The sequence below is a fragment of the Schistocerca piceifrons genome, chromosome 7 (assembly GCF_021461385.2).
Source record: "Schistocerca piceifrons isolate TAMUIC-IGC-003096 chromosome 7, iqSchPice1.1, whole genome shotgun sequence".
Taxonomy (NCBI): Eukaryota; Metazoa; Arthropoda; class Insecta; order Orthoptera; family Acrididae; genus Schistocerca; species Schistocerca piceifrons.
In genome coordinates, this window is record NC_060144.1 from 381,629,264 (window position 1) to 381,655,969 (window position 26,706).

Consider the following 26,706-nt stretch of genomic DNA (forward strand, 5'->3'; position numbering starts at 1 on the left):
GCGCAGAGTTTCAACTTCAAAGTAATTATCATGTTCTATACGTAGTTAAGGAATGCTAAAATTTTTCTCAAGGTTAGCGTGTATGCTATTTTTCTCTGAGCCAGCCGGCGCAGGTGTTGACGCGTGTCGTTATTGGGATTTGGAGACCTAACTTCTACAAATTTACCTTGTCGAGAGGGCCCTGCTCTGTTTGAATCCCGCCAGTTCTGATGCAATTCAGCTCTGTCGTTACGATCATATCGTCTGTCGTCATGTCGGTAGATTCCATAGTTTCTTTCTTGTCGGTCACGTGGTGGAGAATTTCTCCCTGAATCGTAACGGCGCGCTGGACCGTTGCATCTATAGTTATTCTGTCTCCCTTGATAATAATTATTTTGGTTCCCATATTGTATGTTTCTCTGATTGTCTCTATGATAGTCATTACCACGGAGAGGTGATCTTTCCCTGTAATTATTACTACTCTGCCAACGGTTGTCATATGGATGATGTCTGTTTTGGTCACGATTTACGTTGTAAGTATAGCCTTGTCGTGTATTATTTCTGTCATCGCGGAATTGTGACAGATGTGACCTGTAATTGTTGTGCTCCTGTTTTCGCGTTCCGCGATTGTCAGTGTCAATTTCCAGTTCTTGTAACAGTCCCTGAAAAGCTTCAATGTCGTCATTGCAACGGCCTGCTAAAATAATATGTCGTAAATGTTCAGGCAGTTTGATTAAGCAAATGCGGATGAGTTCTGAGGGGCTGTATGGGTGTGAAAGATACTGATTCTTATGCAACATGTCTTCAAAATATTTGATAAGACTGGAAAATTCAGATTGTTCGAAACGTTTCATCATTATGATGCTATGTTTTAGTCGGTCTTGTGTAGCTTGAGACCAATACGCTGAGAGGAAGGCATGATAAAATTCTCCTTCACTGTGACAATCGTGAATGACCGATCGCATTCTTACAGCTGGTTCATTCTCCAAGTAGCCACACATAAATTCTAACCTGTGCTCCAATGACGAGTTGGGAGGAAAACAATGAGAGAATTGATGAAGCCATGCTTGTGGATGAATGTCGTTGTCAGAATTCTTAAATGTTTTGAATTTACGTGTAGTAATGAACAGCTTATAGTCAAAATCATCGTGTCGGCGAGTCGCACTTCGCTCATTGTTACTTCGTTTCGGCGGTTCCATCTTAAAATCCAATGCGCCTTGCCAATTTCTTTCATAATTTCCGAAGTGTCCTGTGTTATTATTTTGTGGTTGTTCCATATTTCTATGTCCCTCTTCCTGTACTGGAGCGCGAGTGTCCTCTGAAATATGTAATTCTTTCATTACTTGTGCCAACTGATCTTGTACTTCCCGGATATCTCTTTTGTACTGTGTATTGATTTGATTTTGATTTTGTTTGAATTTTCTAATTTGTTCATACTCCTCAGTGTCCGTGAAGGCTACAGGTCTTGTGTCATTCAGATCATTATCTACCTTTGTAGATAAGTTAGTGACCTGATCTGAAAGTTCGGCTACTTTATCCGATAGTGAAATTATTTCCTCTGTGTGTTTTTCTGAACCAAGTTTCAGAGTGTCCGTTTGTGTTGAAATCGTATCTACTGTGTCCTTTAAGTATTCCTGAGATTTTGCAAGTTGCGTAACCGAATCGGTACATGCAACTGAGTCAATTTTGGCTTGCAAGGTGTCGTGATTTTCATGAACAATAGTTTGCAGTTCTTTTAATGCTGCTTCGTAATTCTGTAATGCATTTCCATGACGCGAAAAAATAGGTTGGAAATGCTCACAAATTTGTTTTTTTACGTAATTAGAGACTTTTTGACATTTCGATTCAATGTTATGTAACTCAGTAGTTAAATTTTCTCGTGTTTGTTCAAGTGTGGTGTCTGACTTTTGAAGCTTTTGCTGTGTTTGTCTCTGATTTTGTACCATTGTGTCTAACTGTTGCTGTGTTTGTCTCTGGAATTGTTCCATTGTGTCTAAGTTTTGAAGATTTTGTCCCATTTGTGTCTGATTTTGTTCAAGCGTTGTGTCTAACTTTTGCAGCCTTTGTCCCATTTGTTGCATTAACTGTAATAACAATGCACTGGTGTCTGAAACATGTTCCTCAGTGCTTTTCGGCAGTGAAGTTGCACCGGCAACATTCACATTCTGACAAGCAGAAAATGTGTCTTGACTTATTTGAGAAAACGGTGAGGACCCAAAACCCGAATCTGCAGTATTTGCAAGATTATGTCCTGTCATTCCCGATTCCTGAGGCGGGCTGTTGCCGACCGATCGATCGATAATGCTACCCTGTTCACTAATAGTTTCACTGTCTACACCATTGTTTGCCCCCCGCTCCATTTCCCTATGCACGATTACCAAATTACTATGTTGAACATTAGTTAATTCATTACACTGTGGCGCTTACACACTGCTTTCGTCTTCACTGTCATTACTCAGTTTACTTTGGAGCCTAGTATTACGTTTTCACATGCCATTATTGTCACAATATTTCACACAACAACACAGGTAAGCACAATTTGAAGAGATAAATAAGAAAACACATTAACATAGCACTGAAAATAATATCTAGTTAATTGCAAGCGCAGCAGCGAAATACTTAGGGCAAATCTACATGCATGCCACAACTGTTTTACTGTACAAGAATGAAAGACTGCAATTACAAAGGAGATTCTCTCTACAATTACGCGCTAGCAAGAAACAAAATCTACACTAATTACACTAACTACAAGAAAAAATCAGAAGATTCCAGTCAGGTATCCTCGGCTAAGCGTCGACATATGAAACTTCCCCTTAGAACAATTATATATGCCTGTGCTTAAACTGACACACAATATTTTTTGCGCAACGCAATCTGACTTTCAAAAATCCCTACAAAAGAATGGCCCTGGCTAACATTAACCTATACCTTTCACAAATCACTTACCTCACCAAAATCTTGGTTACTCGAGCTACTGCAATTAAGCGAGCGCCACTACTGCCAGCTACATAATAGATTCAAACTACGGAAGGCACTAACTACTGATAGGCATAGTTAGCAAATGAAAGATTTTAATAGAGAGCAAACAATGTATTTACCTTAATAGTATTGAAAAATCATAACATACATAGCAGTTCATCACATTCAGTCTTACAAATTTCAAAACTCCGCCATTTCTCTCCCCACATCCACCACTGCTGGCGGCTCACCTCCAACTGCGCAACGCTACGCGCTGTTAACATCCAGCTGTCCAACACTACAATGGCAGACAACAATGCAAACTAGCCACAGACTGCACACAGCACAGCCAGTGATTATCATACAGAGCGCTACGTGGTGTTACCAATAAAAAAACCTAAACAGCCTACTTACAAAGTGAATAAAACTTTTAATGTATGTACTTCGGAATGCATTATACATCGAGAAACTTCTACTGCTTTGAGTTAGAAGATCACAGTACAGAAAGTGTGACGAACACTGTTTGGCGTCATTTGTTGATTTTTGCAAGAGTTATCACAACGTTTATCTTATGAGACCGAAATTAATTTAGAAGGAATATGCGACATCAAGGAACTAAATGGGCACAGTGCATTCACAATGGGAATAAGACTATGTAACTACGTAGGCTTTCCCGGCGTAATAAGTCTTGAAAGTCTTTTCGGGTTTGCTGCCGGATCCTAAAATCAACTTGACTCGATATTTCGGCGATCCAACTGTTCGCCATCTTCAGGGAATGCTGCTTCTGCTGATGAGTCCCGCAGAGAACTGACGCAAGATTGCAATTCGACGTCCTATATAGGCCACCGTTCAGTACACGGCGCATGCGCCGCCCATCACGGTTTCTGACTTCCAAAAGAGGGAGGTGGCGCCGCCCTTAGTGAAACACTGCTGGCAACGATATATCGCAATCAAGGCCACACCGAAGAACGTTCTGTTTTGATGCGAGATAATACAGGATTCCACGTTTTGCTAAGAGGAAACCCATTGTCCCTGTTGATTAAATTATCAGCCAACCTAATTTCGATCGCCTCTTTGTACACACTATTCCAAAAAACCGGAAATGTTGGCAATTACAACAGTTTCCTCAAATTTCATTTTGTGTCTCTCATTCAGACAGTGTTCCGCTACGGCCGATTTTTCCGGCTGTTGTAGCTTCGTGTGACGGCGATGTTCCACACACCTGTCATTCACTGTGCGAATAGAACGACCAACGTAAGCTTTCCCAAATTGACACGGGATTTTGTACACCCCGGGTTTTCTAAGTCCCAAATCATCCTTCACAGTGCCGAGCAGAGCCCTAATCTTAGAGGGTGGACGGAACACACTCTTAATGTTAAAACTCCTTAAAATTCGTCCAATCTTAAACGATAAGCCTCCAGGATAAGGAAGAAAGGCCACAGATCTATGTTCCTCTTCGGACACCTCCGGAGACGGTCCAAATTCCATAGCCCGACGAATCTGATTCTCGGTGTATCCATTTTCCTTAAAAACAGTCATCAAATGCTCAAGTTCTTGGGTTAAGCTGTCTGCGTCGGAAATGGCATATGCTCTCCGTACCAAAGTCCTAAGGACGCCACTACGTTGGTGTGGTGGATGACAACTCTTAGGGTGCAGATACAAATCTGTGTGTGTCGGCTTTCGGTGAACGCTGTGTCCCAAAGTTCCATCTGGTTTTTTATAAACCATTACGTCTAAAAATGGAAGCATCCCATCATTTTCAACCACCATAGTAAATTTGATACGGGGATGAAGACAGTTGAAGTGGTCCAAAAACCTGTTAAGAGCATCACGTCTATGCGGCCATACGAAGAAGGTATCGTCCACGTATCTCCAGAAGCACGTTGGTTGCAAAGCTGAAGTCCTCAGTGCCATAGCCTCGAAGTCCTCCATAAATAAATTGGCGACAATGGGTGACAAAGGACTACCCATAGCCACTCCGTCATTCTGTTCAAAAATGTTAACGTTAAATAAAAAATGCGTAGAGGTCAGCACATGACGACAAAGCTTCACCCGCTCTTCATCCAGTTTTTCACTGATCAAACTAAGGGACTCTTCCAGAGGAACTCGTGTAAATCGGGATACCACATCGAAACTCACTAACAGATCTGAAGGACTCAACTTCAAAGATCCCAATCGTCGAATAAAATCCACCGAACTGGATATATGGCGTTCACATTTGCCAACAAATGGACTGAGAGCAGATGATAAGTACTTTGCCAGGTTATAGGTCAGTGCACCCAAATTACTAACAATAGGGCGTAGAGGAACCCCTTCCTTATGCAACTTAGGCAAACCATACAACCTAGGCGGAACGGCAGCACCAGGATGAAGTTTCTTACGTAAATCATCTGACAACGAACTCTTTTTCAGCAGTGAAAGTGTCTTACGTTTGATCCTTTCTGTGGGGTCATTAGATAGTCTTCTGTACGCCGGGTCGTTGAGAAGTAAATCCATTTTTAGGACATAATCATCCTGCGTCTTTACAACCGTGGCATTCCCCTTGTCAGCTGGTAAAATTACTACTTCATCATTCTTAAGGGAACGAATGGCAGCCCTCTCTGTGGAAGAGATGTTATCCCGCGGTGGTCGAGCCCGACGTAATGTGTGCGACACTTCTTGCCTTATTTCCTCTGCTTGATCCTCGGGTAGGCTGTGTACTGCTTGTTCTACAGAGCAAATGAACTCTGTGATAGGAAGTCTCTTGAGAGTGGGAGAAAAATTTAAACCTTTCTCCAATTTCGACACTGTGGGCTCATCCAACGCCTTGTTAGAGAGATTAATCACAGTACGCCGACGTTTATCCACTTCTGATGCTGTAGAACGAGAAAGAAGCCGTTCAAATTTCGAGGATTGTCTGGTAACGGCGCTCCTATGTGTCCAATCTGATAGCGCCCACGTGGATTCATCAACCCACTGCCAAACATCCCTTGAAAACTGCGATGACAAGTTCAAATGTAAATAAAATAAATCTTTGGAAACAATATCCAGCTGTCTACGAGTAAAACGAATGCGTTCTCTTAAAAGTGCTTGGCTTGCACGTTCCTTAATCCTATTAGCTCTCTTACTGTTAATAAAATGAATGAATCTGGCGAACTTAGGAATAATACCTTCGTCATGGCATCTCAGCAAGAAGGCGAGTGTACTCAACAGCTTTCCTTTCTTCCTCCGAAGTTTATCTAACTTCTGTACAACCTTCACCATCTCCTCCCCGTAGAGGTACTTGATGTAACTACGTAGGCTTTCCCGGCGTAATAAGTCTTGAAAGTCTTTTCGGGTTTGCTACCGGATCCTAAAATCAACTTGACTCGATATTTCGGCGATCCAACTGTTCGCCATCTTCAGGGAATGCTGCTTCTGCTGATGAGTCCCGCTGAGAACTGACGCAAGTTTGCAATTCGACGTCCTATGTTGGCCACCGTTCAGTACACGGCGCATGCGCCGCCCATCACGGTTTCTGACTTCCAAAACAGGGAGGTGGCGCCGCCCTTAGTGAAACACTGCTGGCAACGATATATCGCAATCAAGGCCGCACCGAACAACGTTCTGTTTTGATGCGAGATAATACAGGATTCCACGTTTTGCTAAGAGGAAACCCATTGTCCCTGTTGATTAAATTATCAGCCAACCTAATTTCGATCGCCTCTTTATACACACTATTCCAAAAACCGGAAATGTTGGCAATTACAACAGTTTCCTCAAATTTCATTTTGTGTCTCTCATTCAGACAGTGTTCTGCTACGGCCGATTTTTCCGGCTGTTGTAGCCTCGTGTGACGGCGATGTTCCACACACCTGTCATTCACTGTGCGAATAGAACGACCAACGTAAGCTTTCCCACATTGACACGGGATTTTGTACACCCCGGGTTTTCTAAGTCCCAAATCATCCTTCACAGAGCCGAGCAGAGCCCTAATCTTAGAGGGTGGACGGAACACACTCTTAATGTTAAAACTCCTTAAAATTCGTCCAATCTTAAACGATAAGCCGCCAGCATTAAGAGTGTGTTCCGTCCACCCTCTAAGATTAGGGCTCTGCTCGGCTCTGTGAAGGATGATTTGGGACTTAGAAAACCCGGGGTGTACAAAATCCCGTGTCAATGTGGGAAAGCTTACGTTGGTCGTTCTATTCGCACAGTGAATGACAGGTGTGTGGAACATCGCCGTCACACGAGGCTACAACAGCCGGAAAAATCGGCCGTAGCAGAACACTGTCTGAATGAGAGACACAAAATGAAATTTGAGGAAACTGTTGTAATTGCCAACATTTCCGGTTTTTGGAAAAGTGTGTACAAAGAGGCGATCGAAATTAGGTTGGCTGATAATTTAATCAACAGGGACAATGGGTTTCCTCTTAGCAAAACGTGGAATCCTGTATTATCTCGCATCAAAACAGAACGTTGTTCGGTGCAGCCTTGATTGCGGTATATCGTTGCCAGCAGTGTTTCACTAAGGGCGGCGCCACCTCCCTGTTTTGGAAGTCAGAAACCGTGATGGGCGGCGCATGCGCCGTGTACTGAACGGTGGCCTATATAGGACGTCGAATTGCAATCTTGTGTCAGTTCTCAGCGGGACTCATCAGCGGAAGCAGCATTTCCTGAAGATGGCGAACAGTTGGATCGCCGAAATATCGAGTCAAGTTGATTTTAGGATCCGGCAGCAAACCCGAAAAGACTTTCAAGGAATAAGACTATAATTGAAATACTAAGAGCTATCCAGTGAGTTGACACACGACCTTTATAACGACAAATTATGTTATTTGAAATATATAGTGAAGAAATAATCGGAATAATGTAGAGTAACATGCTGAACGTAGCGCCTTTAATTAGTTACCTGATGATATCACAGGCCTAGGAAATCTAGAGCTAAGAGGAATGAGACATTGATTTTGAGGCCGATTTGTGCCAGCAGAGGTAATGTGCCAATATTTTACAGTGGAAAGCAACTGTAAAAATTTCCATTCAGTGGGTGAAGAGTGTCATCTCTGGGCAGTCGCCGTTAGGATATGATGACCATTTCTGTGACGGATAACGATCTCATCTGAAGGAAACTTTCCATGATCAGACTTCCAGCGACTTCCACACTCCAGGCGGGTACCAGGTTATTCATTGGGAGAGTCCTTAGAAAATGTAGTCCATCAACAAAGGAGGTGGCTTACAGAACACTCGTTCGACCTGTACTTGAGTATTGCTCATCAGTGTGGGATCCGTACCAGATCGGGTTGACGGAGGAGATGGAGAAGATCCAAAGAAGAGCGGCGCGTTTCGTCACAGGGTTATTTGGTAACCGTGATAGCGTTACGGAGATGTTTAACAAACTCAAGTGGCAGATTCTGCAAGAGAGGCGCTCTGCATAGCGGTGTAGCTTGCTCGCCAGGTTTCGAGAGGGTGCGTTTCTGGATGAGGTATCGAATATATTGCTTCCCTCTACTTATACCTCCCGAGGAGATCACGAATGTAAAAGTAGAGAGATTAGAGCGCGCACGGAGGCTTTCCCGCGAACCATACGCTACTAGAATAGGAAAGGGAGGTAATGACAGTGGCACGTAAAGTGCCCTCCGCCACACACCGTTGGGTGGCTTGCGGAGTACAAATGTAGATGTAGATGTAGGTCTCTCCCTCCAGGGAATCACGACATCTAGTGCAACTATGCAACTGGCAACTGAAGCCGGCACATGTCAAGGTCACCCACGTCCGCCCCAACCTCTTTGGCAACGGCGTAACCTAAAATGACGGGAAACATCGCCTTTCTCCTAGTCTCTCTCTGGGTCAATAAAATTCGAGCTCCAGCAACCCCCTTTTCCCTATAGCTTAATTGCAGGAACCTCGTCATTTGTACTCTGTGCATTGTAGACATTATTTCTCAGTGTAAATCAATAATAAAGAGTCAGTTTGAAAAATCATAAGCTGCTTTTGAGCACGTAAAGGTGTAATTAGTGGTGGACGTATTAGCTGCGCGTTTGGAAGTCAGTCACGTCAAGGAGTTTTTACAGTAGTCCAAACTACATCTGTTTTTAAACCCCGCACTTCAAATTCACATTTAGACTCTGAAAGAACCACGTAGCTGCAAGTAAAATTTGATAAGCTGAAGTATAAGACACTGAGAAGGGGCAAGCTAATGGGAAATCGCAAGGGGCTGAGAAGTTAGTACCTCGAGTTGTAGTTGAGGAAAGCGTGCCAATACATCAAACCAGAGTGGCATAGTATACATCCTTCCGTCTTTATTAAACCAGAGGCTCCCTCCCACGAGCTAGAATGAAGACTGAAATGCCCTTTAGTAGCCTGTTCATGCTGTCTTCGAGCAGGGTATCCTGGAGAATTATTGACTGTTGGGCATCGAGATGTGATGGCACAATAATGTTCAGTATCCAGTATGTCACATTTACTGGTCTGACAGTATATTCAGGTATTTCGAGAAATATCTGATCAAAAACTAAAATATTTATCTTATGATCTTCATTCTTTTGACTGGTTTTCTGCTGCCCGCCATGCCTACCTCTCCTTCGTCTCAGTATACAACACGCATCCAACGTTTACAATTACTTGTTTGGCGAATTGTAGTATCTTTCATCTCTTTCCCTTTTACCATTCTCGTTTTCCCGAAGTGCCAAACAAGTATTTCCTTGGTGCCTTGATGATTCAGTGGAAACTCCCACATTTGTTATCTATCAGCCCACTTGGTTTTGACATCCTTCTATTGCATATCATCTCAGTGACTCGATTCGCTTGATTTCCGATTTCCCCACAATCCATCATTTACCTCCGTACAATGCTGCGCACCAAATTTCGTCCTCATATTAAGGCCAATGTTTGACATTAGTTGAATCCTGTCGACCATGTGCGACCTCTTTCCTTCTTCTGGACTTCTTTTTAAGTCTTCCTCGCTTTGTCCGTCATGTGTAATTTTGCTTCGAAGGTAGCAGAATTCTTTCACTTCAAAATATTTGTGGTCCCTAATTTTGGTGCAAAGTTTTGTCTCCAATCTCATTTATAACACTCCTCATTTCTTCAGCTTTCCTTCACTTTTCTCTAAATAGTAAGTCCTCATTAGCCCGTCTATTTCATTCAAGAGATTCTGCAATGCTTCCTCAGTGAGAATAGGTACATCATCAGCAAATCTTATCATTGTTGTCCTTTCACCCAGAATTTTAATATCTTTCAGAATATACATTGCTAAAGCTTCCTTTCAATGCCGTCATTACTTCTCTGTGGTACACGTTGAAGTGTGGAGCAGAAAGTATGCATCGTAACCTTACCTCTTTTCAGTCTGAGGATGTCTTTCTTGTTCAACCATCTCTAATATTTCTTCTTGTTTCTTGCAGATATTGAATATAACCAGTCTTCTCCCATAGATTGCACTTATTTCCCTGAGAATTTTGAACGCCTTGCAACAGTTTACATTGTCGAGTACTGTTTCTAGGTCGACAAGTCACTTGAAGCTGTCTTGATTTTTCTTAAAGGTTGCTTCCATTGTCAAGGGGAACGCCACTGCCCCTCCGTTTCCTTAACATGCCTGAAGCTAAAGTGATAGCCATCTAAAAGTCCCTCAGTCTTTTATTTTCATTTATCTATTATTTTTCGCAGAAACTAGGGTGCATGAGCTGTCAATTGATTGTACGATAGTTCTTACACTTATTTGCCTTTACTGTCTTCGTGATTGTGCTAGTGATATTTTTCGTGAAGTCTGACAGTATGTCTCCAGACTCACAGAAGCTGATAGTTGTCTGTTATAATTTGCCAACGTCCGTAAATTACACTTTGTGATCAAAAGTATCCGGACACTTCCAAAAACAAACGTTTTTCGTATTAGGTGCATTGTCCTGCCACTTACTGCCAGGTACTCCATATCAGCGACTTCAGTAGTCATTAGACATCGTGAGAGGGCCGAATGGGGCGCTCCGCGAAAGTCACGGACCTCGAACGTGGTCAGGTGATCAGGTGTCACTTGCGTCATACGTCTGTACGCCAGATTTCCACACTCCCGAACATCCGTAAGTCCAATATTTCCGATATGATAGTGAAGTGGAAACGTGAAGGTACAGGTACAGCACAAAATCATAAGGGCTGACCTCGTCTATTGACTGACAGAGACCGCCGACAGTTGAAGATGGTCGTAATGTGTAATAGGCAGGCATCTATCCAGATCATCACAAAGATATTCCAGACTGCATCAGGATCCACAGCAAGTACTATGAAAGTTAGGCGGGAGGTGAGAAAACTCGGATTTCATGGTTAAGCGGGTGCTCTAAGACACACATCACGCTGGTAAAAGCCAAATGACGCCTCGCTTTGGGTGAGGAGAGTAGAAACTGGAAGACTGAACAGTTTCAAAATGTTGTGTGGATCTACGAATCACGGTACACAATGTGGCTATCCGATAGCAGGGTGTGGGTATGGCGAATGCTCGGCGAACGTCATCTGCCAGCTTGTGAAGTGCCAACAGTAAAATTCGGAGGCGGTGGTGTTATGGTGTAGTCGTGCTTTTCAAGGAGGGGGCTTGCACGCCTTGTTTTGCTTGGCATTATCACAGCACAGGGCTACATCGATGTTTTAAGCACCGTCTTGCTTCCCACTGTTGAAGAGCAGTTCGGGGATGGCGATTGCATCTTTCAACACGATCGAGCACCTGTTCATAATGCACGGCCTGTGGCGGAGTGGATACACGACAGTAACATCCCTGTAATTGACTGGCCTGCACAGAGGCTTGACCTGTGTCCTATAGAATACCTTTGGGATGTTTTGGAACGCCAACATTGTACCAGGCGTCGCCACTCCTCAGTGCAGCACTCTACAAAGAACGGACTGCCATTCCCCAAGAAACGTCTCATCAAGGCGAAGGGTGTGCCAACACCATATTGAATTCCAGCATTACTGATGGAGGGCGCCACGAATTATAAGTCATTTTCAGCTTTGTGTCCGGATACTTTTGATGACATGTGTATGTTTTACATGTATGCTAGTCGCAAGCAGTCTTTGCTGCCAAATCTGCGACCTTTGCTCGCTTTTCCGTATACACATGGCTACTTTTCCTGTACTGCTTAATTTTCATTTAGACTTTTACATCGAGAGATGTAATCCCCATCAGTGATTCAGGCCGGTGTTACGACATATGTGGCCTCCAAATTTCAAGCGGAACAAAGCCTTTTACTTTGTCTTTTCCGTTCAACTATATGTTGGAGTCAGGATGTGCTTCTACTTGCGCGTGGTATGGTGTGCCCATACTCTAGAACATTAGGTGATATTTTTCTCCGTATACGAACTTGGTGAGCCATCTTGGAAAAGTAATATTCCATGGTTACTAAAGCAGAATGATTAGCAGAATATTATTCGTGGTTAGGGTTAATGTGGAGTAGTTTCTGTTCTGTTCTCATGCTGTATTTGACCGCTGTCGAGTTTAACAAGCAGATATTTCATTCCCTAAAGGCTTGTTGCACTTTGTACTTGTGACGGCCACCCCGAAGAGCAGGTACGTGTTTGCAAGTGAAATGTGTACCACGTAGCAGATGTTGTAATATTCTTATTGTTTCTATATGAAATATCTGAATTCTATGTAATATACACGCCAGGTAAGCCGAGGGCGCTAATGGGCTGCTTCCTGGAATCAGGCAGGCGCGCCGGCCCTGGTCGAATCTGACCGGCAGATTAACGACGAAGGCCAGTATGCTGTCCAGCCATGGTGTGGCTTTTAGGCGGTTTTCCACTTCCATCCAGCTGATTACCGGGCTGGTCCCCACGTCCCACCTCAGTTACACGACTCGCAGAGACACACTATTTCTTGTCTTACACTAGACGCAGACAGCTGGGGTACCCTAATTCCATCCGGGGGGGGGGGGGGGGAGGAGGGGTATGGGATGGCAACAGAATGGGCATCTAGCCATCCTCTGAAACAAACATCGCCAAATCCATAGTAACAAGGCCAATCCCGTGTTGAAGTGGGACAAAGGCCCTGGAAGAGGATGATGATCTGAGTTCTTTGTGATTTAATAATCACAGATCAGAAGAGAATCTGTTACCTTTGTTGACATTTTGTTCATTGCATCAGTTTGATTAAGTACAATATATTTTTCATGATGGTGTTAGTCAGTAACTGTGAGGTCTTGCACTAATGCCTTGGGCAGGAATAAAAGAGGATATGATTTTTGGCCTTCAGAAGCATTATTAGTGCGACGAGAACAACTAGTCACATCATACGTAAAGGCAGAAAGGTTTTATATTACTCTAATTACTCGTATTTGTTCTCAGAATCCAGAAAGTGAGTTTGCCTCTTTAATTCCACACCAGCAGTTTTTTCACCGTCTTGACACAATGTTCTGTGGGAACAACTGATTACCAGACATGAACAGTCAAATGTTGTATTCTACAATTGACTCCACTAATACGATACTTGTCTTTCTCACTAGCTGCAGTGTAGATTATGCTTATGGGATCAAAAGTTAGATTGAGTGATGAGAAATTTCCTCAGTTAACTACAGTATACCATTTCAGATGTCAAAGAATATCGGTTGTGCTAAGTATATTTAACGCCGAAATAGAGATTATGGCCACGCATCAGCAGCACGCACGTGCGGGGACGGTAACAAGCGTCTAATCGTGGCGCACTGGAGCTCTTTGATGAGCTATCTGAGCGGGATGCTAATTACAGTGGGTATGACCATCCAATCAGCGGTCGCAGCTGAGACCAGGACAAACGGAGGTAGCGAATGAGAAGGGAAACCACGAATGGACAGCGAAACAGACGTGGACGGGAAACTGAATAAACTCGAAATCAGATGTGAATGTAAGGTGGGGCTTGAAATCATAGTGATGGCTGGGAGAGTCTTGGACTGACCGTCCACTTAGCAATTAGGACCGTGTACCCGAAAGTACGGTTGATTAGATACAATGATGAGGTATTAATGGAAAATAATCTGCTGGTTTAACCAACGAAAACGCACCAGAGATCCCCCTTCAGTCTGGAGGGAGTCGAACCAGTGTGGTAATGGATGCAGCTACTGACCAGAGCGTCATTTCGCCCGATCTTTTTACAGTGATCAGAGGACTTCCTAGAGCATTAACCTTGCCCAGTAATGGTGAAGAAAAGAGTTGGTGCTGTGGGAGTACAACTAACTGTGGTTAGGATTTAGGTGAGACAGTAGATAAAGAAGGAAAAATTGAAGGTGGATCGTAATTATTATAAGCATTATTAGTTCAGAATATACGAGGGCACTTCGTTTAACGTCCTATCGGTTTGAAGTGGAAGCTGCAGTGGAAATCAAAAATGTTCTCGCTACTTGTCTAAATAATCGCCGCTTCTACTTAGAAGTTTTTCGTAGCATTGTTCAGTTTTTTAACACCATCATCGTAGAAGGCCGACATCTGTGTTTTCTGCCTATTCTTTAAGCTGATATGCTGGTCCTTGTCTGTGCCACAATATCTCAATAGCCAGCATTTCAAGTGAGCAGACATGAAAATCAATTCCGGGCTGTATGGTGGTTGATCAAACAGTTCCTGTCTAAAACGCTCCGTTGACCGTGCAGTTTGCGGTGGAAAACTGTCATGAAGAACGAAATGCTTTATAATTACGTCATGTGAACTACATGATAGTAGGCGAAATCTCTCATTAATACCCACATTTAACTGGAGACACTACTTTCTAGGCATCTTTCCGTTCTCCTGATCACTCAGAAAAGAATTGAACCGACTGCCGGGCACGCTAGAGACACTGCCTCACACATCGGCGCAAAGCTTCATCGGATTTTTGCTGTTCTCTTTCTTTCATGATCGATCGGATCTTGAGAAACGAATAGCCCTCGCACTCGGAGTATGTTCTTTAGCGAAAGAAAGGAGAGATTAATATGAGATGTGAGACTATGTTGTGGATATTTTCTATGTATTAACATTTTTATTTAATAATGAAGCTCTGGAATAAGGCAAGTGTTTTATTCGTATATAATCTTGAAATTTTATTTAGTAATGTATGTTTTACTTCATACATTAGTTTAGACAACTTGATATAATTTCTTTTTGATTGATTTGATTTTGACGAGGGAGCACCTTCCACCTACTGTAATAAAAACATAATAGGAACTCTTTTTACCAATTTTCAGTGTCAATTGAGTGTCCGTCGTTGCTTAGAATATACCAAGAGGAAATATTCAATACGGAGAACTGAACCTATTACAATGGACACTTCAGTAACAGATGACAAAGTTTACTCTTTCGTGAATGAAATTTTCACTCTGCAGGAAGATCTGCACTGATTTGAAACTTTCTGGCACATTGAATCTGCGTGGTGGATCGAGACTCGAACTCTTCCATACTAACTGGTGGCCAAGAGATAAATGGCGAGGATAGTGATTACTCGAGCTATATGTCGAAGAAGATGTTTGAAAATTATATTTAAAAAAATCTTCGAAGAAAAGTGTATGGTAACGGATAGTAGCGAACAGTATGATACAGAAGTTGCAAATTTTAGGTTAAAATGTTGTTTTTCTAATTCCAGCGAATAGAAACAGTGGTACAAGTACTGAAAATGAAATTCGATGATGAAAATCAGTCATTACGCGTATTAAGATCGCTAATAGTACTTGAAAGATTGTATTAGAGATAATACCTGAATGCATACGCATTTATTGCTTGAAAGATGTGTGAGGAGTTTTTCGTAGGAATTTTTCTTGTTTTTGATTTCTGGAATCGTACTCAAAGGGTTTGAACAGCTTAGATACGCGCGCAGTCTTAGCAGATAAGCTGCAGTACACAGAGATGAGTTATGGGTGATCACTGCGAAGAAGCACCAAAGATATATCTGTTGATCGCGAGGAGACAAGAGGGTAGGAGACAGTTGATCGTTGCTCTTATAAGTGAACAACCGACGTTTAGTTTAGCAGCCGTAAGCACCAATCATTAGAGATTTTGGAGATTTATATAATTTATTAATAAAGGATTGGGCCCCAAAATTACTGATGGAAAAACTTATAGGCTGAAAAGTATAGGGAAATAGAAGAATACACAAACATACATATGAGAAAACGAAGACTTAAATTTCTCCGGCCGTGGTGGCCGAGCTGTTCTAGGCGCTTCAGTCTGGAACCGCGCGACCGCTACGGTCGCAGGTTCGAATCCTGCCTCGGGCATGGATGTCGGTGATGACCTTAGGTTAGTTAGGTTTAAGTAATTCTAAGTTCTAGGGGACTGATGGCCTCAGATGTTAAGTCCCATAGTGCTCAGAACCATTTGAACATAAATTTTAAGGGCAGATTAAAAGAACGGCACTCACTAGGTTGACAAAATAAGTAGTGGAATTATACGAAAACGGAAGTTTTTCCAAATTTGAGCCAATTAAATAGATCACTGCGATTAATGAGGATCTTAAAGTAGCCGGTATAAGCAGGCAGACGTAACAGATAGAACCACATTCGGATAAAAGATCTGTGATTGGAAAGTTGGTCAGAGGGAAATTAGAAAACGGACTGGAACACTGTCGTCTGATGAAAGAAAGAGATTTCATTCTGAAAGGATGGAATAGATTTGGGCCAATCATCAAAGAAAGACCAATCATCAAAAGCGAGATTGACTAGTTGTATCTCGCGCGGTCCTATTGATTATTGTCGATTGATGAAATATTTATTCTGGAGAGAAATAGAATTGATTTTACATTGGTAAGATTATACTCTATGTGAAAATGCATTACAGATGATGATTAAATTTTGTTATATTTGCGGCAGTGGTTTGATGATGCAGCATTCATGGTTAATTAGACACTCCTATCAGGAATCGTTTTGCTTACCATTTTCTTGTTTGGAAATTATCGATCATTTTGAGAAAAATGGATTTATGATTAGATTTTCGAATTATAGCTGTGAAACTCAATTTATGTAGTTTTTGTATTATAGTTGCGTGATTTGAGAGGAAGCTTAACTGTTACTGAAGCTTCACTAAACGTTATTAAGTCAAATGCTATGAGATAGCTTTGATTCATGTAACCCAGACTCATTGTCCACATCCCAAGGGCCAATTAATTTTCAATTACTTAAAACCATTATTCAAAATTAACAACTAGGAATGGCAGCAATGTTTCTGGAGAACGCATTGCACTTCTCCGGATCTCGGCAGCTAGATTTTGCAGCTCGTATCGAGACATGCTGCAGCTATGAAAACAGTTTGCACGGCGTTATCCAGTGCCACCCAAGTAAGCCGAATAGTGTAGAAAACAGATTCTTTACTTAAATTTCACAGGGACCAACTTTAATATCTAAGTAATCACTTTCACATTGTGATGACAATAAGTTTGACAGGCTTGTTTTCCTTAGCACTTTCGCAGTTATTTCTCTAAGCATTCTCACAGCTCAAATTTGTCACCAACAGCTAGCGTTACGGCAGCTAACTTTAAGACCCGGTGTGCGCACCATTCAAAACAACAAGTACAAATCTGATAATCAATTTAATATTAGAAACACGATCAACATTACAGATTCCCTTTCACTAAAATAAATTTAAACAGGTAACTTTCACTTGGTGACATTCCTTTTCGTTTCGTACGTCGGGGAATTTCCGGAGATTTTTTTTCCGACGTAGTCAGATAAACTGCACTGTTCTCAATCGTACTTCAATTGTAGTTTTGTTTTCCTGCTGGGCTATTTCCTAATCATATGTGTCTTCTTACAGCTGTCTGGGATAATTTCTGCAAAGTTCTTGATTTATTTCGAATATTTATTTCTGCTGTCATAATTACTATGCTGCGCAACGCAGTAAATAGCAAGCCGCGCAACAATCGTTCTCAGACAACCAATACGCAACAATACAAGTGAGTACAACGTCTTAATTTCTGATTAACGACTTATTACTGCTACAGAGACTAATTTAGACACAACTGTGGTTGAAGTAGGTGCATTCCTTCCAGATGGGCCGGTTACGAGGAATATGTACAGTACACAGAATTCCAACGGCAGTATTTTAGCGAACCTACAATATTTCTTTACACGACGGGATGCAAGACTCGAGGTTTTAAGTCTTACATTCCATGCAGTTTGACGGTACCACCACACAGACGATGCTAAATTTTTGGTTATACGCAGCAGTGAACGAAGACAGACGAGCGCTCATGTCATCACACAGCAATAAACAGGAATTCTTAGCAATAAAACAGAATTAAACTAAATCTCTACAAAAAGGGAAGAAATTTTAGAAACACACAGTTACAGCGTCTGTATTCTCAGAGGCAAAAACTTAAAGGAATTACAGATGCATACCATAAGCTTTAGTTGTTGAGAAAGTTAATATAGTAGTTCCTAGTGATGCAGTCTCAAAATAGCAGAACAAACCACAAAAGCATTTGGAACATGTACAGAATCTAGAAATAGAAACAAATAAAATTGAAACCAGAGGAAAAGAAAAATTTGAAACACTGAAAGCACAAATTGATAAACTTTCAAAGAAAACTGAGGCGATCGAAATAAACACACGACGATCACTCAGTAGACAAACAACCAATAAAGTTTGGAGAGACCGAAGAATTTCAGTCCCTAGAGTACTTTAAAGGACGACAGATAAAGGAAAAAAATTAAAAAAAATCCAGTACAAACAAGGAATCAATTGGTTACACACGCGTCTGGCTGACATCGAAAAGCATTGGACACAAGAACCAAATTACATGTGATTGAAATTAGAGCTTTCACGGACGAGAAAAGATTTCGTGCAAGAACAACATTTTGGCCGACTTACACTTGAAAGAGACTTTGAAAATAAACGCGAACATTCATACACGTGTTTCTACCGACAGAACTTTCATGAGTTAACATGACACGATGGGTTTGATTGCAAATATTTTTATCGGTTAGAAAGCCTAAAGTAATTCACAATGGCATCAGCTATTTACATCCCTTAAACTTTATCCAAATGATTACGCCTCATTTCTGTTGTTGAACTTACACCAATCGTCTTTCGGACACAGATTTTGCACTGGTGTTTGGTCAGGGGATAGTTCGTGGAAAAATGTCCACTCAGCACGCCTCTAAATTATGTGTGTTTTCCTTAGAGCTCTCCCATAAAATAACTCAAGAGAATCAGTTTCTTTCAGAGTGAGCCTGCCTTTTGATGCTAGTGCTTTTCCATCCTCAAGTATTTCACCTTTTTGCTCTTTCAGCAAACGACGAAGCCTACCACCAAGCCTCGCTTGGATATGGCCAACACGTTCCAACATCTCTATTGTTGTATTGCACAGGTTTTTATCTGTTACAGCTTTGACCGAAGAGGAGTCCCCATCTCCAAGGTATATAATATAACACCATACCGGTCCTCATATCGGAAGAACATCCTCACAACTGCAGCAGCCTTCCTGCCTCCACCTGAGCCACATTAATTTTTAATGAATGCTACAGCGTGCATTTCTTGCCACAGTTTCTCACTGACTTTGTTCTTGGACGTTTTTCTTGTTGCACAGTGGTGGCAATATGCAGACATGATTTCTACATCTAAAACTTTACCTGCGTCAGTGCAATAACATATGCAACTCCATACAGAGATGTGTGGCCCTTTTCATCCAGGTCCCACATACAGATACACGCGGGTCAGTAACATTTGTAGGAGATTCACTGTCATGAATCTCTACCCCAGGATCTATTTCTTTTTGGTTTATTTCCATAAATTCCTTCGCTGCTTTCTTCATAGAAACTTTTTTCAAACCTAGCACAAGGTGGTGGCATGTTCAGAAAACCACACAATAAATTACATCCCTCCCTGCGCTATCTAAAGCATCTCAGAGCATATGATAACCTGACATTACTTTCATAGGTACCAGTGTCACATTTTTGGAGGCGGAAAATGAAAATTAACAGCCACATGAATTACAAATTAATATAAAATCACAAGCTATTCCCATTCTACTTTCTTCAACAACAGTCATGCATTCCGAATATTTACAGCGAACACATGAACATGAAAACTTTATAGCCTGTCAGAGAAGTTCTAAATCAATAAGTCTGAATCCATTGGAATCCATATCTACATCATTCACGCATATACGATTCTCCTGTTCCAAGTTTCGATGCTGATGCCGAGAGGTTATGCTCTTCATTTCGAGCTACTTCCTCTTTTGGTTTGCGAATTCAACCTTCCACCTACTAATCTGTGTTAGTATTGTCAAAACGTAAACCACATGCAACAAAGTTTTCAGGCAAAGATACACATGTCAGCAAGAGATATAAATATCAGCCAAAGATATCGAAAGAAAATAGCCTTCACACTCACAAAAATTCTGCTGAAGCTAGCAGTTTCTCAAATGTCGGAAAAGGTGGGAGTGGCCGCCAGTGCAATGTTACTCAGTTTAAGATTTTAAAGAGATATCTAAAGCTGCTATCACGATTAAATTCACTTACAATATAGTTTAAACTGTGTAGATCCACAAAATTATATTTTTGAAAAATCGATTTCTTGGACCAAAATCCATTACATCCCCCCTTAATCCAGCTTCGTATTTCTAAGCTTCCAAGATCCTTGCGTGTTTCTTTGCTAATGTTTGCTAAGAGGACACCGGAAAGAAGACATCAGTGCATTCCGTGACGTTTTACAATTGCTTGATGTTGAAGAATCTACCTGTACGTACAAAAACAGGGAGGTTTATCAGAGCAACACCTATTACGATGACAATCTGAATAGGGTACAAACCAGATAATTCTATGTCATCAGAGAGAGAAGACACGGGAACAAACAAGAGTACCAAAAGCACTATCAGGGATATAACATTTTCAGTAGACCTCCAAAGTACGACCAGCAACAAAATACGAATTTTTATCCTCAAAAATAGCACTTTCGTAATTCAAGGAGCAAGCAAAGTTCATAGTTCGATTTTGTAATAACAATACGTTTCAGACAGGGAGTGATTGTCTTAGAACTCACGCAGCTATATTTCTCTGTGCAATCTTGAAATCACCAACATTTAGTGTTACACATACTGTAAGTCTTTAAGTTTGATATGTACACCATTAAAAACACGAAGCCCAAAGCTTAGCATCTAGCGGACAAGTCAGAATTAAAAACGCAACCAACATTACAGGTCCACTCTCGGTAAAACAAATTTAAACAGATCCCTTTCAAGGTCATACAAAAGCCTTTAAGTTTGATATTTACACCATTAAAAACACAAAGCCCAAAGCCTAGCATCTAGCGGACAAGTCAGAATTAAAAACACAACCAACATTTCAGAGCCACTCTCGGTAAAACAAATTTAAACAGATCCCTTTCAAGGTCATACATATGTGTAAGACAAGAAGCTGTTGTCCATGGAAAAGGAGCAAGATACCGGAATGTGGGCTTAATCACATTCATAACAGGAGCCTCATTAATATGTTACATGAGAAATGAAGCAATTAGAAAGTTCACGGAGGTGCAAGGGAACGTTATGGAGATTACTGAAAGAATGGATTGTTGAAAGATAGAAGTTACTATATCATGGCCGGTTAGAACGAATGAATGATTCCAGAAGGTCAAAGAACTAATTCAAATATTTTTATTACAGTCTTTGATCACAATATCAATTCTTTTGATGACGACCGGTTTCATTCAGTAATGAACATTCTCAGATCTTTTCTACACCATGTGTCAGTAATGATCATCCTCAGATATTTCCCACACCATGAGTAGAAAAGATCTTAGGATGGTTATTACTGACTGAAACCAGTCATCGTCAAAAGAATTGATTGTGTGATCAAAGACTGGATTAAAAAACATTCGACAGTATTGGATCACAGTTTATATACGCGACTATGTCGCAGCTGGTGAAAGAATTACTTGAGAGACATCGCTAGGAAGGCCGTCTGCCTACAATTTCAGTGACAGATCTCCAGCAACGTACGAACTATGCGAATCTCCCAAAGACAAATGAGAAAATTGTTAACTATGAAGATAGAGCAGCGTGAATCGGTGTTCTACATCTACATCAATATCTAAATAATTCTTCTACAACTGACTGTTTAGTGCTGGGACAGAGTTCATCGAACTACCTTTAAGCTGTTTCTCTATCGTTCCACTCTCGAATACTGAGTGACAAAAACGAACACTTAAATCTTTTAGTATGAGCTCCAATTCATTTAATTGCGTAGGTGGGTGCCAACAAAATGTTTTCGCACTGTACGGAGAAAGTTGGTGACTGAAATTTCATGAGAACTTCGTAAACCTGTTACATTTCTGTGTTGTTTCATGAAATTGCAGTCTTCAGTTTTCTTTCCCCACAACATTATCTATGTGATATTTCCAATTTGAGATATTCATAACTGTAGTTCCTAAGTGTTTAGTTGAGTCTCAAGCCTTCAGATTTTTGTGATTTATCGTGTAAAAGAAATTTAACGCATTTTTTGTGCTGGTTTGGACGACTTCACAATTTTCATCATTCAGTGTCAATTGTTACTCTTTGCGCCATATCTTGTCTAAGTCATTTTGTAACTGGTTTTGATTAAATAATGACTTAACATAATGGCAAATGACAGCATTATAAGCTGGTAATCCAAGAGGGCTGCTCATATTGTCTCCTACATCATTTAAGCACATCATGAAAACTAGAGGGTCTATAACACTTTCTTGGAAAACGCCGGATATTACTTCTCTTTTACTGGACGACTTTCCTTTAGTTACTACGAACTGTTATCTTTCTGACAGGAAATGGGGAATCCAGTCACATAATTGTGGCATTACTGCGTAGGCACGCGAGTTAATTAGAAATCGCTTGTGAGGAACGGTGTCAAAAGCCTACTGGAAATCTAAAATTTGAAACCCACTTGCCGCCCGCTGTCGATAACATTCATTACTTTCAGAGAATAAAGAGCTAGTGGTGTTTCACAAGAACGGTATTTTCTGAATCCATGTTGGCTATTTTTCAAAAAAACTGTCTTGGCTGTAAAGAAGTTGGCTACTGCGTAACGCGAAATTCATTGCCAACTGGTGGTAATGTGGGCACGTGACATGGTATGTAAAGTACATAAACTACTGTACATAAGCTGAGCAGAGATGAATGATGTAATAGTTCTAGCGACGATAAGAGCCGCAAATAGGGAATTCCACTGACGTAAGTGACTACAACAAAGTCAAGATTATTACGGCTCTTTGCTTGGAAACAACCATTACGGATACGGCTGCTGTTGTGAGCATTTACAGAAGTCGTCCGTCGGACGTTGAAAACATGAGCAGGCCACAAGGTTGTGATGTCCACGCCTCACCCCTGAACGAGCGGGCTGCAGGGATACCCTCACTGCAAAGCAGAAAAGGCAGCTTTATTGGCTAATCTGACGACAGAATGCTCTTCTGGTAGAGGGGTAATTACTTCGAAGCTCTGCTGTGGATGAACCCTGCGTTGCCCATTTTGAGCCAAAACATTTTCTGTGGCGATTACAGTGAGCTTAGGAGCGTCAATATGGTACTAGAGTCAATGGAAATGTTTTGCGTGGTTGGATGAATCATATTTCCTGTTACAGCAAGTCGATGGCCGAGACGGAACAAGCCGCCCTCTAAGCGAACGGCTGCTTTCAACATATACCACATTGGGACACAGGGCAGTGACGGCAGTGCTATTCTATGGGAAGTGGAGCTTTATCAGGATGGGCTTCCATTGGACGTATGGAAATAATCGAAGGTCCTTTAACAGTGGACACTATTGCGGACCAGCTGCACCACTTAATGCCTTGAAGTCTTCCCTAAAGTCGACGGTATTTTCCCGCACGGGAGCTGCCAAGGGTGGTGGAATCGTGCTACAGTGGTTTGAAGAGCAAGACAGTGAGTTCGCGGTAATGTTTTGACCACAAAATTTGTCTGATGTGAACCCGATGGAATATATCTACGGTGCTATCCTGCGCCCGCTCTGCGCACACGAACTACCTACCTGTAATTTTTAGGAATTGCATAAAACGTACGTAAACAAATCCTGCCGCATGCCTTCCGAAACTTACCAAAGACTTATGCATCCATGCCAGGCTGCACTACCGTGTACACGCCAACAATACGCTCTTAGCAATGTTCATAAGGATTCACCAGTCTTTAAAACGGAGGCGCTTCTCGTAGACGATTAACCGCAATTTTGAGGGTGCTGGAGCAGATGAGATGTGTCATGTCTGCTAAATTCCTGGTGTATTGCGACTCCCTAAATGCCCTCAGATCTCGGCAACGCTTTATATCAAGTGGATGAAGTAGTACAGGATATTTAGAACACCTTTCACTACTTCCAAAGGCAAGGGAAGCAAATGTGTTTCTGCTGGGTGCCAGAGAACATGTAAAAGCAGTGTGGAATACTTGAATTCATGATCGTAAGTGTCAAGTCGGTATCTAAAAAATTTGTGAAACTTATTTTGATATCGAAATGTGTAAATTTTCGCGCAGGACAATATAACTATGAAATTTTCATTTTGAACATAAATGTATGGAAACCATGCTACGTAAGGCGAAATCTAAACCAGCCTGCACATCAATCAATTCGTCTGCGAGAAGCAGTTTCTTTTCAATGTTTTTAGATGTGCTAATTGATTGCCAAACGCATCCGACTTTCCGTTTAAAGTTCTTGAAACCTTAGAAGACAGAACTTTACTGAAATTTTCTACTGGTATTAAGCCTATGAATTGATATTGATATTATTGTCACAGATACAGTCTAACAACCTCTGTGCCTTACATTGGATATGAACATTGATTGCAATTAAATTTGTTGGCCCACCTTTGCGCACGGAACGCCGTCTACTCTGGAACCTGTCACTGTCAGGGTAATATGAGACAGTAAAAAATTTAATTTAATCTTCCGTAGTTGTCATGTGCAATGCAATGCGGTATATTAAAAGTTTTTATAACAGTGCTTCTTAGTACACAACTCGCGATGTGCAGTGCAGGTACGCAGGCACAGTCGTGAAAGTAACTGACAACGGGGAACTAATAACGACTGATAAAAGAGAACAAAGAAAAGTTTAACTAAGCTTCATAAAACTACACTACTTGCCATTAAAATTGCTACACCACGAAGATGACGTGCTACAGACGCGAAATTTAACTGACAGAAAGAAGATGCTGTGATATCCAAATGATTAGCTTTTGAGAGCATTCACACAAGATTGGCGCCGGTGGCGACACGTACAAAGTTCTGACATGAGGAAAGTTTCCAACCGATTTCTCATACACAGAAAGCAATTGACCGGCGTTGCCTGGTGAAACGTTGTTGTGATGCATCGTGTAAGGAGGAGATATGCGTGTCATTACGTTTCAGACTTTGATAAAAGTCGGATTGTAGCCTATCGCGATTGCGGTTTATCGTATCGCCACATTGCTGCTCGCGTTGGTAGAGATCCTATGACTGTTAGCAGAATTCGGAATCGGTGGGTGCAGGAGAGTAATACGGAACGCCGAGCTGGATCCCAACGGCCTCGTACCACTAGCAGTCGAGATGACAGGCATCTTATCCGCATGGCTGTAACGGATCGTGCAACCACGTCTCGATCCCTGACTCAACAGATGGGGACGTTTGCAAGACAACAACCATCTCCACGAACAGTTCGACAACGTTTGCAGCAGCATGGACTGTCAGCTCAGAGACCACGGCTGCGGTTAACCTCGACGCTGCATCACAGACAGGATCGCCTGCGATGGTGTACTTGACGACGAACCTGGGTGCACGAATGGCAAAACGTAATTTTTTCGGATGAATCCAGGTTCTGTTTACAGCATCATGATGGTCGCATCCGTGTTTGGCGACATCGCGATGAACGCACATGGTAAGCGTGTATTCGCCGTCGCCATACTGCCATACAGGCGTAACACCCGTCGTGATGGTATGAGGTGCCATCCGTTACACGTGTCGGTCACCTCTTGTTTGCATTGACGGCACTTTGAAAAGCTGACGTTTCATTTCAGATGTGTTAGGACCCGTGGCTCTAGCCTTCATTCGATCCCTGCGAAACCCTACATTTCAGCAGCATAATGCACAATCACATGTTGCAGGTCCTGTACGCGCCTTTCTGGATACAGAAAATGTTCGACTGCTGCCCTGGGCAGCACATTCTCCAGATCTCTCACCAACTGAAAACGTCTGGCCAATGGTGGCCGAGCAACGGGCTCGTCACAATACCCCAGTCATTACTCTTGATGAACTGTGGTATCTTGTTGAAGCTGCATGGACAGCTGTACCTGTACACGCCATCCAAGCTCTGTTTGATTCAATTCCCAGGCGTATTGCGGCTACAGGTGGTTGTTCTGGGTACTGATTTCTCAGGATCTATACACCCTAACTGCGTGAAAATGTAATCATATGTCAGTTCTAGTATAATATATTGATCCAATGAATACCCATTTATCATCTGCATTTCTTCTTGGAGTAGTAATTTTAGTGGCCAGTAGTGTATGAGGGAATGGTTCTTACTCCGGCGAGAGGACCCTGCAAAATGTGGTGATTGTGCCGTACAGATCACTGTGCTCCGGCGAGAGGACCCTGCAAAATGTGGTGATTGTGCCGTACAGATCACTGTGCGCCATTTTACTAGACTGCGTTTTAGTTTCGGACCAGAGCGCATCAGTAGATCTGCCGACAGACCTATTTTAAGTGAGAGTAATCGAATGTGGTTAGAGATTTACCGTTTTTTGAGTTCTCCAACTTGTTTCGTAATAGATTTGCCAAATGTTCATAATGTGTGGACCACGTGACCGCCTCACACAAGTTTTCTGTAAATGGCCGGCCAGTCGAATATTCTTAACCCGTTATTTATACTCATATTGCGTATTTCTTGTTTTCTTTTCAGTT